The sequence below is a fragment of the Periplaneta americana genome, chromosome 15 (assembly GCF_040183065.1).
Source record: "Periplaneta americana isolate PAMFEO1 chromosome 15, P.americana_PAMFEO1_priV1, whole genome shotgun sequence".
NCBI lineage: Eukaryota > Metazoa > Arthropoda > Insecta > Blattodea > Blattidae > Periplaneta > Periplaneta americana.
Genome location: NC_091131.1, coordinates 64301373 through 64313479, shown reverse-complemented (window position 1 = coordinate 64313479; position 12107 = coordinate 64301373). Strand labels below are relative to the sequence as shown.

Genomic DNA, 12107 nt, shown 5'->3' with positions numbered 1-12107 from the left:
TGTTTCAGTTGAAATTTCGAAGTTGGTTAACCTGTGTTTATGTTGGCTGCCTTGTACTCATGAGAGAACGCCATTGGTCAATTATACACAAATAACATCAGAATGCGTAATATCGACTTTACATATCGTTATTGACATACATATCGATATTCATAGTCGTCTACGTTCTCGGTTTATTGTGAATAAAAAAATTTCATATTCATGTCCTCTACTTCTCGTTTTCATTCTAGTTCTCGTTCCCGGTTTATTGTGAACCAGCCTTCTCGGGTGTGTGTTCGAATTTCGCTTGGGTGATTATCTGATTGGATTTGTCTGAGGTTATTTCCAGTTATCAGACGAATGTTAGGAGACCACATGACGAAATCTCGCGTTAATAGTCGATTAAAATGGCTGTCTTCATGTATGGCATCTAAACAAGAAAGAGTGGATTATTGAAAAATGTTTGGATTGGAATTCTCCCATTGCTGGTGAAAAGTTAGAAAATACCGTGAGTTTTTCTGAGTATAGGATATAGGATTTGACATTCTCAAGTCAACCTGGTTGGCAAGTTGGTATAGCGCTGGCCTTCTATGCCCAAGGTTGCGGGTTCGATCCCGGGCCAGGTCGATGGCATTTAAGTGTGCTTAAATGTGACAGGCTCATGTCGGTAGATTTACTGGCATGTAAAAGAACTCCTGCGGGACAAAATTCCGGCACATCCGGCGACGCTGATATAACCTCTGCAGTTGCGAGCGTCGTTAAATAAAACATAACATTTAACATTCTCATTAGAAATCTAAGTATGTATAAAGCAATTAATAAATAACTTAATTGGTGGACCATGTTTAGAAATTAGCAGACGTTGACAATTTGTAAAACAAGAGAACATCAGGCTTTGATTTACATGGTCCATTGATTAAATTATTTCTTCACTTGTTTTTATACACGTTTCTTATGGCAATGTTAAATAGGGTCCCTACCTTTCTGCTATAGATTCGTAGAAACATCCGATTTTCGTGAATGATTTTTTGCACGATTTCTGCTGAGTCAGAGATTTAAAATTGTTATAGGTATGAATTTTAACTCTCTTGTCTACAGAATGAGTCTCGTTCATACCTATAACAATTTTAACTCTCTTGACTCAATTAGCAGAAATTCGTGAAAAAAATCATTCGCGAAAATCGGGTGTCCTTTCCTATACCCAGAAAAATACACTGTATATACGGTTTATAAATAAACATAGATTATATATAATTATATATATATATATGTATATATATATATATATATATACATACACACAAAGACACACTACAAATTTTACACACTCAGAAGGTTGGATCTATCGTAGTTTTCAGGCGCAAAAAAAAAAAAAAAGAAAGAAAAGAAACATAAGAATAGAAAGGCATCTTACTTGATGAGGTCGTTACAAATGACTAAATTCACGTGATCTGCCAATGATTGAGGACAGAAGGTGAGGTGGAGTTTTAAGCTGATAGAGAACAAACAAAAAGATTGTCAAGGTTTTTAGGCAAAAAATACATCAGGAAGGAAGTTGAAGACAAAATAAAACTAAAAATATATGTGAAGATGTATGGAAGAGATTATATTTGTGTGTTTTTTTTACATGTGTTATACTGTACGCTCTATAAATAATTCTACATAATTGTTTCTTAATAAAACTGATAAAATCATTCTGTGTTTGTTAATGTTTTGAAGTAGAGTACGTCTTTACCCGCATGAGTATGGGCATCCGTTTCGGGATCCATGGTGGAACAAAACTGACAGAATTTCAAATGCCTACTGTAACAACACTGTGAGACACAACCGAATGATATTCTTACTAGTAGTTAGCCGTGAACAATTGGGGACCTGAATTCTAAAACATGCTAACTACAAAAAATAATAAATTGAGTGCAGCACATATATGATATTGTTATGTCTCAACGTATGACATAGTATGTTAAAACAGTGTAATACTTGTTCTTGGTCAAATTTATTGGCCTCATGAGAAAGCACCTGAATTCTAAGCCGTTCTATGTCCATGTAATTAGTACATATATAATTTAGAAAGCACCAGTAGTTACCATGTTTTAGAATTCAGGTCCTCAATTGAACGGAGCTACACAATAAGAGATCAAGCGCCAAAAACCTGTTTCGAGATATTGGCCATTGAAATAAATCTGTTTTCTTTTATAAAACATTTTATGCAAGCAGTACTATAAAATTGATACTATTACAAAAAATAACACAAATAATACCAAAAAAGGCTAACAGATTTTTAATAAGAGACCAGCAGTTGAATTTATATTTCAAAGCAAAATAAATAAATAAATTTTATGCAATAAACGAATTTTGCTTATAAATAGCAGCAAAATTTAGATATCGCATTCTTGATTTTTTCCCAGAATTAAATTAGCTTGCCATCAACCGATTTCTGTAAATGCCTTTTTTTTTTTTTTTTTTCAAATTGTCGGTTGGTCTATTATTGCGTAATTCCGTCCAATTGTAACTTGTGTGATAGCGCCCAATGACGTTACCTCCCCTCGCTACGGGCATGAGGGCGTCGTGGTTGTGTATAAAATTAGCCATGCCGGGGGCTTCTCTTAGTAATATCTCGGCATTGAGAGCAGCTACAGACCTGTGCGACCACTCGTTCGATTAGTAACCGCGAGTTATGCAATATTGAAGTGATAATAGACACGTACGATGCAGTTTGAGTGAACCACAGCGAACATTTTTTGTGAGTCGGGACAAATTTCAGAATGTTGCTTCATATGAAGAGGAAATATATGCTCTTCATTAATTATTTCTCTTATTATAAACACATGCTGTCCATTTTTAAACTAAAACAAAAATGAAATATGTAAACCAACACGACTGTAGTTTCATTCCTGAAATTGGATAACATTGTATGTGCCGATATATCCCTGATACAGCGCAGAATTTTTTCTGGTGATTTATTAAAAAAAAAGAAGTTTTCGAATTACTTCCTCTCACTGATTCCAAAACTAACTTTCATATTTACTCATCAGTCGAATTTTACACGAAATGGAGTTTATATTTTATAGAATAACCGTGAAAAATATACTGAATCTGATATTCATATTGTTTCCAAAGTCAACTGTAGTGGCAATTAGGCCAACCTGCAAGGTCCGTACTACGAAAGCTCCCTCCTTGTTTCCATACTGATATGTAGACTAATGCTTTCGGCGACCAATATAGCGAAAGAAAAACTACGTAATATAAAAGTAAGAACAGTTCTAAAATCAGTATAAATGTGAGCGAATAACACATATTAGTTGTCAGTCATCATAATCATGCAGACAGAATAAAATTTGTCGCTTTCTTCTCACAGTCATATGGATTTAGACATTTACAACGACACAGAAAATAGGATAACTTTTTCTTCAACCTTGATTTTCATCTGAAGACGTAAGCTTTTATATATTTTAGTACAAGTATATTTCCACCATATTGAAAACTATCCCATTAAAACTTTTCTATATATTTACAGTAATAAATCTTCAAGAAGACGTTGTCTGGATCTACAATCACTGTTACCAAATTTTCAATCTCCACTAACAATTAGCGAAAAATTTGGGCAAATATGCAGAGTTCTTATCGAAGGAATGTAAATTTCTTCTTCTCTATCAGTATCGATTACAGGTCTGCTAGATTTGAAGTCGGAAATATTACAGCTGCATCTCATTTGACGGATGTATAAAATTAGGTAGTTCAACATATAATTGCAATTTAATAAATCATTATAGAAACAAATAGCTGAGGACTGTGCATCTGTACTTTCACTTTTACCATTGGAGGGGAAGCGTCGTCGGAAGTTTACCTGTCCTACTTTGGCAATACAGTCAATGGTCTTTGCGTACAAGAAACCGCAAATAATAGTTCGGAATATTAAAGACGTAATAATTATAATGAATTTTGTATAAGGAGCTCGTGATATGTAGAAAAATATATTTTAGAGACCGGGCGACATTATTATAAACTGTGTGTGACATCTTTCGGTGCGGTATTATATACAGTGGGTCCGTTCTCTTGGGTTACACAGGGACAAAGGATCTCACTATATATTATGAACCTTTTAGATCTCTTGCGAACAAATACTATGGCATGTGGAAAAGTAATGGTAACGTAGTTACTGTTTCACACTAAATAATTTATTTAGGTTGCTTTTGGTATTACATACTTCAAATATAGTCTCCCACCATGCCAATAATACGTTTCCAAATTCTTGCAAGACAGCGGACTCCATCTGCAGAAGCATTTCTGGATATTTCTCTCACTGATAAATCTAAAGCTCTTTGGATGTCAACTCTTGATTGAAAGCGGATGTCTCGCTTCCACCCAACTCTAATAGTTCAATATGATAGAACTTTTCTCCCACAGGCTTCTTGTAATGCCCTAAAGTACTGAGTTGCATGTTTTTCTCTTGGAACTTGGATTTTTATGAAGCACCTTTGTTCGTACCTTTAGGGCTGTATTGTTTACTACAACTCAGAAACAGCTACTGTATTTACAAAATATGGCTACTTCGAGACTTTCCATATTGAACATTTATGAAACAATCACAGATCAGTCAGACAGGCTAGCTGTTTGTAACGATTCCCACAGTAGTTTTCGCCTGACGACAAAGAGAGATCCACTCTTCGAAACATTATGTTACGATTTTGAAAATTAACAATGGAAAAAGTCCAAACAGCTCAACTAGGAAACAATCACAGCTGTATTACGTAGCATAAGATTTCAATGGTCACCACTAGGAGCACTGATTTATACGTAGTATTGTTGCCATGACTTATCGAATGCCCTAATATGAATATAGAATCGGTAGATTCTAAACGTTGGATAAGTTTTATTGCAACATATGAAACCCAAAATCATGATTAGAATTGCCACCAATACGCTTATAATTTTAAAGTAAAAGACTACATGTGAAAACGTCAAACTTTATATTCTTCAGCGTCTTGTAACAAACTATGTATTCACTTCATAGGTCCCGTATAAAAATCTTATATTCATCATGTGATTTTTCACTGGCAGTGCATATATTCTAATTGTTGTCGTCATCGTCATTTGTTTCTTTCTGTTCAGCCTATATCGATAGCTCTGTATCCTCTAAGTTTATACAAAACTATTTTTGTTTATTTATTTTATAAATCTACGTGTAGTTATCAAGTTCAAATAATGAATTTCTATGTATATTTGTTATATTTTCAGTTAAAGAAACCTGTCATTATCTCAGATTTGCCAGTGAATCGTATCACTGCCATTTTTATCGGACATAAACTCAGTAAGATTAATATCAATCGATGCATTTAATTCGAGCTTCATCTAAGAACACCGTGATGTATGTGGAAGAAACACTGACTGAACTGCTATGATATTATTTTTAACATTGAAGATCTTTAGTTCAAATGGTGGCAAATCAGAAAGATATTTGTGATGAAGAAATTATTTTTGGGGTTCTCTCTTTTCATAATTTCAATATTTATTCAGAAATTTCAATAATTATCCTTTTCACCTATGCAATTAGCAATGTGCTAGAACTATTCCACCGTACCTCCTATTTTAATGAGACAACCAAGTTCTACAAAGCATTTAATCAAGGGAATCTCTAACTTGACACCGACGCCTGTGCATTCATTTGAGCAGTAAGATGATAGATTTATAATCTGACATAAGTACAATGCAATGTTTTAGAATTTGAACGATGATGCTGTACTTACCGTCAAATGCTGAATGCTGTCCACTACACGGCGCACTGACTGACACTCATGTCGGAAACCGCGTGTGGCTCGCGGAGCCGCGGTCCAGCGTGCACTGAACAGATGGACCGCGACGAGATGCTGGGCAGCACTGGCCTACATACAGCACGGATGTCACCCGACACTTTCCATCCAGGACAAGCTGGAGAAAAAGGTGGAGACAAGCGAGGGGCAAAGAAGGTAAGGAAAGAGAACATTTGAAAGGATACAAGAGAACGGGAGGAAGAGTTTTATGAGAAGAAGCGGCATAGAGCAAGAGAGAAGAGGAAAAATTTGGAAACCTAGGAGAAAGGAAAAGAAGAGGGGGAGAAAGAGAATAGTAGAAGAGGAGAAGAGGAAGAGCAGAAAAGAGGAAACAAAAAAGAGGAGACAAAAACAGAAGGCACCTAGAAAGAAAAAGAGAATATAAAGAAGATTAATAAGCCAAGAGAAAAGGAAAAGGTCTAAAATTACCCGAAAAAAGGAGCGAGGAGAACCAATATATTTAGGGGAGTAGAAGAAAGAGGAAAATACAGAAGAAGAGAGGAAAGGAACAGGCGTAGAAGAAGAGAAAAGAGAGGAAATGGAGCAACAGTAGAGGAAAGAGGAAAAAGCGCAGAAGAGATAGAAGGAAACGCAGAGCAGGAGGAAAAGCTGTAGAAGAAAAGAGAGGAAGAGGTGGAGAAGGAAATGATAGAGAAAGAGGTCCAAAAGAGGAGAAAGGAGAAAGAGGTGTGAAAGAGGAGAGGAAAAGAGGTGTAGAAGAGTACGAGGAACAGATTCAGTAGAGTACGAGTGAGGAAGAGATTCGAAAGAGTACGTGTGAGGAAGAGGAAGAAGTGCAGAAGAGTACGAGGAACAGATTCAGAAGAGTACGAGTGAGGAAGAGATTCAGAAGAGTACGTATGAAGAAGAGGAAGAGGTTCAGAAGAGGGGAGGAAGAGGTGCAGAAGAGTACGAGGAACAGATTCAGATGAGTACGAGTGAGGAAGAGATTCAGAAGAGTACGTGTGAAAAAGAGGAAGAGGTTCAGAAGAAGGGAGGAAGAAGTTCAGAAGAAGGGAGGAAGAGGTTCAGAAGAAGGGAGGAAGAGGTTCAGAAGAAGGGAGGAAGAGGTTCAGAAGAAGGAAGAGGTTCAGAAGAAGGGAGGAAGAGGTTCAGAAGAAGGGAGGAAGAGGTTCAGAAGAAGGGAGGAAGAGGTTCAGAAGAAGGGAGGAAGAGGTTCAGAAGAAGGGAGGAAGAGGTGCAGAAGAGTACGAGGAACAGATTCAGTAGAGTACGAGTGAGGAAGAGATTCAGAAGAAGAGAGGTAGAGGTTCAGAAGAAGGGAGGAAGAAGTGCAGAAGAAGAGAGGAAGAAGTTCAGAAGAAGGGAGGAAGAGGTGCAGAAGAGTACGAGGAACAGATTCAGAAGAGGACGTGAGAGAAAGAGGTTCAGAAGAAGGGAGGAAGAGGTGCAGAAGAGTACGAGGAACAGATTCAGAAGAGTACGAGTGAGGAAGAGATTCAGAAGAAGAGAGGAAGAGGTGCAGAAGAAGAGAGACAAGGTTCAGAAGAGGAGGAGGAAGAGATTCAGAAGAAGAGGAGGAGGAAGAGGTTTAGAAGAAGAGGAGGAAAAAGAGGTTCAGAAAAAGATGAAAAGATGAGGTGCAGAAGAAGAGAGAGGAATAAGTTCAGGAGAAGAGGAGGAGGAAGAAGTTCAGAAGAAGATGAGAGGAGAGATACATAAGAGGAGGAGGGAGAAGGAGGCTTAGAAGAAGAGGATAAAGGAAGAGGTGCAATAGAGGAGGAAACAGGGAAAGGTGCAGAAGAACAGAAAGAAAAGTACGCAATAGGGGTGAAGAAACGAAAGGCGTAGAAGGGGAGAGGTGGGGAGGCATAGGAGGAATAGAAAAAGGAAGAAAAGGCGAAGAGTGAGATGGAGAAATTCTGTCAGATTACGGTAGCTCACCAAGGAACTCTGTGTAGGGTTATCTCCTGATCTAAAATGTTTGTGGAGAAAGTGGCTTGGGGTCTTTAATCAAAGCATCCTTTCGAACGTGTTTCCATTGTATGAAGTATGGATATAAAGTATTGTAATGCTGCGAAATTAAATTTATATTCGAGATTTTCACGCTTGAAATAGGCCTATATGTTGCCGAAAGGTAGTTTATTTTTGGCACTCCGTGTACCTATACGTCTGTATATATCGATTTCTCCCAAACTATAGCGCAGATTTTGTTCATATTCAGTGCCTACGATTCAAATTTTTCTAAAATGATACACTTAGAATAATATCACTTCTACAGAAAAGATCTATATTGAAAAATAATAAAAGAAAACCGGATTTAACAAAATCTACTTCAACAATTTCTACTTAAAGCGAAGTGACAAATAAACCGTTGTGCTATATCATACATTTTCAAAATGACTATTTCCTACAAATTATTTATTGCCTGCAGAATATTTTCCAATTGAAAATGTCTCCAAATATTTAGGGCTAATACACAGAGTGTCTCAGGAGGAATATAAAATAGGCTCTACTTCAGGATAATGTAGTTTGGGTTAATCTACATCTTAACCTGATATACCTATGTCCGAAGTCTGATGGTTGGGGATAAATTAACGGGAGAAATACTGGAACATCTTGCTTTCGTGTACTACACTTGATGTGTTACGTCTGATCTTTTACACACGGCATCATTTGGGCACCGCAACACCAGCGCAACATACACAACTAAGTACACGTTCACTTGACATTTAATTCATGTAATCGCATAATGAATATGCAGACGTGCTTTATGGATTTTGTGATGACAATGCATTGGCTGCTGTTGGGGGAATACAGACGACGTTTTTCCAGTCGAAGGTTTCCATCTAGCTGTATGCTTTTCCGTGTTTGCGGGATGTTATCTGAAACTGAAAGCTACCAAGTGTTTAATTTAGGTCGGAAATAGAACCGGTACTACCTGATATTAATTTACAATTCATGGAATCCATAAGAAGAACAAGCTTAGTAATTTGTATTGTGCAATTATTTAATTTTCTTACTGAGTTTGTACTTAATAAACTTAAAATTGTGAAATAAACTTCATGGAACAGCACAAGACCTATCATATCACAAGGTTCTAAAACATGGAAATACGTCTATAATGCTTACAAGTTCGCCTATCGATAACTTCCCAACCGTTACATTTCCGATATATGTTCATATAAAAGCTTAAATCGATGTAGGTTAACTCAAACTACATTATCCTGAAGTGTTTTACATTCCTCCTGAGACATTCTGTATCTACTGCCCTAGCCGTTACTTGCATGTAGCAAAATAAATAGATAGTATTCCTTAAAAACTGTTGTTCTCTGTAGAAGAAATAGCCTCCTAATCTTTATTTTTTTTCTGATCACAATTTGAAAGCTAGATAAGACTTACGTTTTCGACTTTGTGAAAGGTAAGTTTATTTGACATACTGCCAATCATTTTCCAGGGATATTAAACGGAACGTTTACACTTGAGAGAAAATGCAAATTATATAATATTTTTTTTACAAATCCAACTTTACCGATTTACATTCAGGGCACTTTTGGATATTGAAAACTGAGTGATTTATTTACAATGTCATTATAAGCTACTATCCTTTATGAAATTTTGATTTTCATGTATAACAAAACAGTGTTTTTAAATTTTTTTAATTGGTTATTTAACTACGCTGTATCTACTACAAGGCTATTTAGTGTCGATTGGATTGGTGATAGTGAGATTGTATTTGGCGAGATGAGGCCAAGGATTCGCAATAGATTACCTGACATTCAGCTTACGGTTGGGGAAAACCTCGGAAAAACCCAAAGAGGTAATCGACGCAAGCGGGAATAGAACCCACGCCCGAGAGCAACTCCGGATCGCCAGGCAAGTGCCTCAGCGGACTGAGCTACGCCGGTCGCTACAAAGCATTATTAGAATACAATGTTTACAATATAATAATATTTACATTATTTAAATTGTTTGTGCAAAATTAATTGTACACAGCTGCCTAAACCATTTAATTAGTAAATGTAGATTAATGTAACAAACTTCATATACTCTTACTTACTTAGGAGCAAATGTATTTATAGCTGTGTAAGGGACATAAATGAGAAAACAATAATTTAAATACATTAACAGGACTATAAAAAGAGAGGCACAAATTAAGGAAATACACACAATTAAAAGTACCTCCATAAAGTTGCGATTCTGCCAGTTTTGATGTACTGCTCCGGAAATTGGATCCTGAACAGAAAATATAAATAGACAAAGAATAGAGGCAGGAGACTTTAAGATCTCTCCCATCGGTAGCTAGATATACCAGTTAGAAAATCAGATATAAGGGAAGAATTAAATATTCAACCTGTTTTTTGAAAAACAGACAATTGTAGATAAAACTGATAATGAGTGTTATTAGATTATCACATATCAAAAGAATGCAGAGACTTCACCTCTTAAAATAAATATTAGAACATCAACAAACGAGTCTCAAATGTACTAGATAGGCCGACCAATGACAAGATGGATGACGATATCCTTCGAAGCATGGACAGGTCAAAAAGTCTAAATTGTCAATATCGGTATCTGACGATGATGATGACGATGGCTTCTATGTAGCTTACACTGAATTCCATTAATGCCGTCTCGTTCTTTAGTCGTACTCACAACGAAATTACGTCTTTTACCCCACACCTACTGCACACGTGTGGTTTGACTTGTCTGTATTGTGTATTCCGGTTTTCAGTGGTGTTCATTCTAGAGTAACAGCTGCGCTGTCATACAAATTGGAATTCGTTTGCGATGTATGCCAAAATTTCAGGGGTGCAGCGGCACGCCACTGATAATAGGAATGGATATCTCTGTCTTGTATTCATATTCACTAGCGGGAAGGGGATGAAGTAATGAATGTAAATACAGCTTTAAAACGTGACGGCATCAATGGTAGATTCTATATCAATGCAGAAATAGGAAATTTATCTTATTTAGGGGAGAGTCGGGTAGTATCGGACATCGGGTAGTATCGGACAGTGCGTTCCTTTCATCTACCACCATATGGTAGCACCTGAATGACATGGTTACGTTTCTCTATGAGACATCACAGAAACGTAACCATGTCAATCAGGTACTATCATCGTGTGGTAGATGAAAGAAACTCACTGTCCGATATTACCCGATGTCCGATACTACCCGACTCTCCCCTAGATCTATGCTCAATTAATTTTATTAACTTATTTTTTGTATGATAACTTATCAAATTAAACTGTAAGTAGAAATATCGTTGCTAATACGGTAAAGGACTCGCGTGTGCAAATAGATTAAACAAGAGATACGGAAATGATTGCCGGTTCGAATCCACAGGAGGAAACAGATTTTCTCAAGAAATTTCGGCCACTGTATGGAACCGGTGCCCACCCATTATCGTAATGAATTCTGGGAGCTAGTAGCGAAATTGGTTTCGAAAGCCAGCTACAACTGCTAGGTATTTCATCGTACTAACCACACATTACTCCCGTACTGGTTGGATGATCGTTCATCCCTGCTGAGGCCTGTACAGTGAGGCCAGCAGACGGTCGGATGCTCTTGGACATTTATGGGCTGTCGCGTCAGTGACTTGTATTATGGTAAATAATTTAATTGTTGCGAAATGCGGCATTTGTCGTCGTCATAGCACCGAATTTTCTTCGCTACTCCCCTTACTCTTATTTGCTTATATGGGGCATTTTCGATCAGTCGTGTATTTGTGCACTACCAGGAATTTCGTTTCGCAGAACGTTATCCTCATCAATTCGGTGGTGTTAGGCTCTTGAGCAAATAGTTCAGTGCAGTATTCACTTTGATACTGTACCGACGAAAGGATGACTGAATTCTGGGGGAAAGGTAAAATAGTATCTGGGGAAACGGGAGTATCAAGAGAAAATCTGCAACAACACTCTTTTTGTGTAGCCTACCACAAATTCCATTTTATTTTTCCGGTATTTGAACCCGGATCTGCAGGGTGGAAAGCCGACGCTTTGTTCATTAAGGTGAGACTTCGTATGAAGGAACCCCCCGCGTTGAAGTGAGAGAGAGGTATTGTGGCGCCACGCCTCGGCAAGGAGTTACTATAGCTGTGATGTACACTTTCCCCGCACTTGACCTACTGCACCACTTGACTTTCCTTCTCGTCGACCAGGGGAAGGATCGAGAAGGAGACGCTGCATTGTCGACAGTGAAAGTGGCGTGTGACCTACATGCTCAGAGGATGCGTCGTCACGGTAAAAAAAATACGTTCGTTGTTACTTAACATGTAACTCATCAAATAATACACAAACGCATATCCTTTTCTTCTCCTTTATTAAAATTACCACTCCTTGTGGTCAAGAGGAG

General features: G+C 37.4%; 1 protein-coding gene across 1 annotated transcript in view; it reads right to left on the bottom strand.

Moving 5' to 3' along the window:
* Positions 1-5883, bottom strand: part of LOC138715022 (proclotting enzyme) — a 116032-nt gene extending 110149 nt beyond the window's left edge. The window contains exon 1 of the mRNA XM_069847422.1: positions 5727-5883. The gene's annotated coding sequence lies outside the window, so the exon portion shown is untranslated. The remainder of the gene's footprint in view (positions 1-5726) is intronic.
* Positions 5884-12107: the final 6224 nt, after the last annotated feature.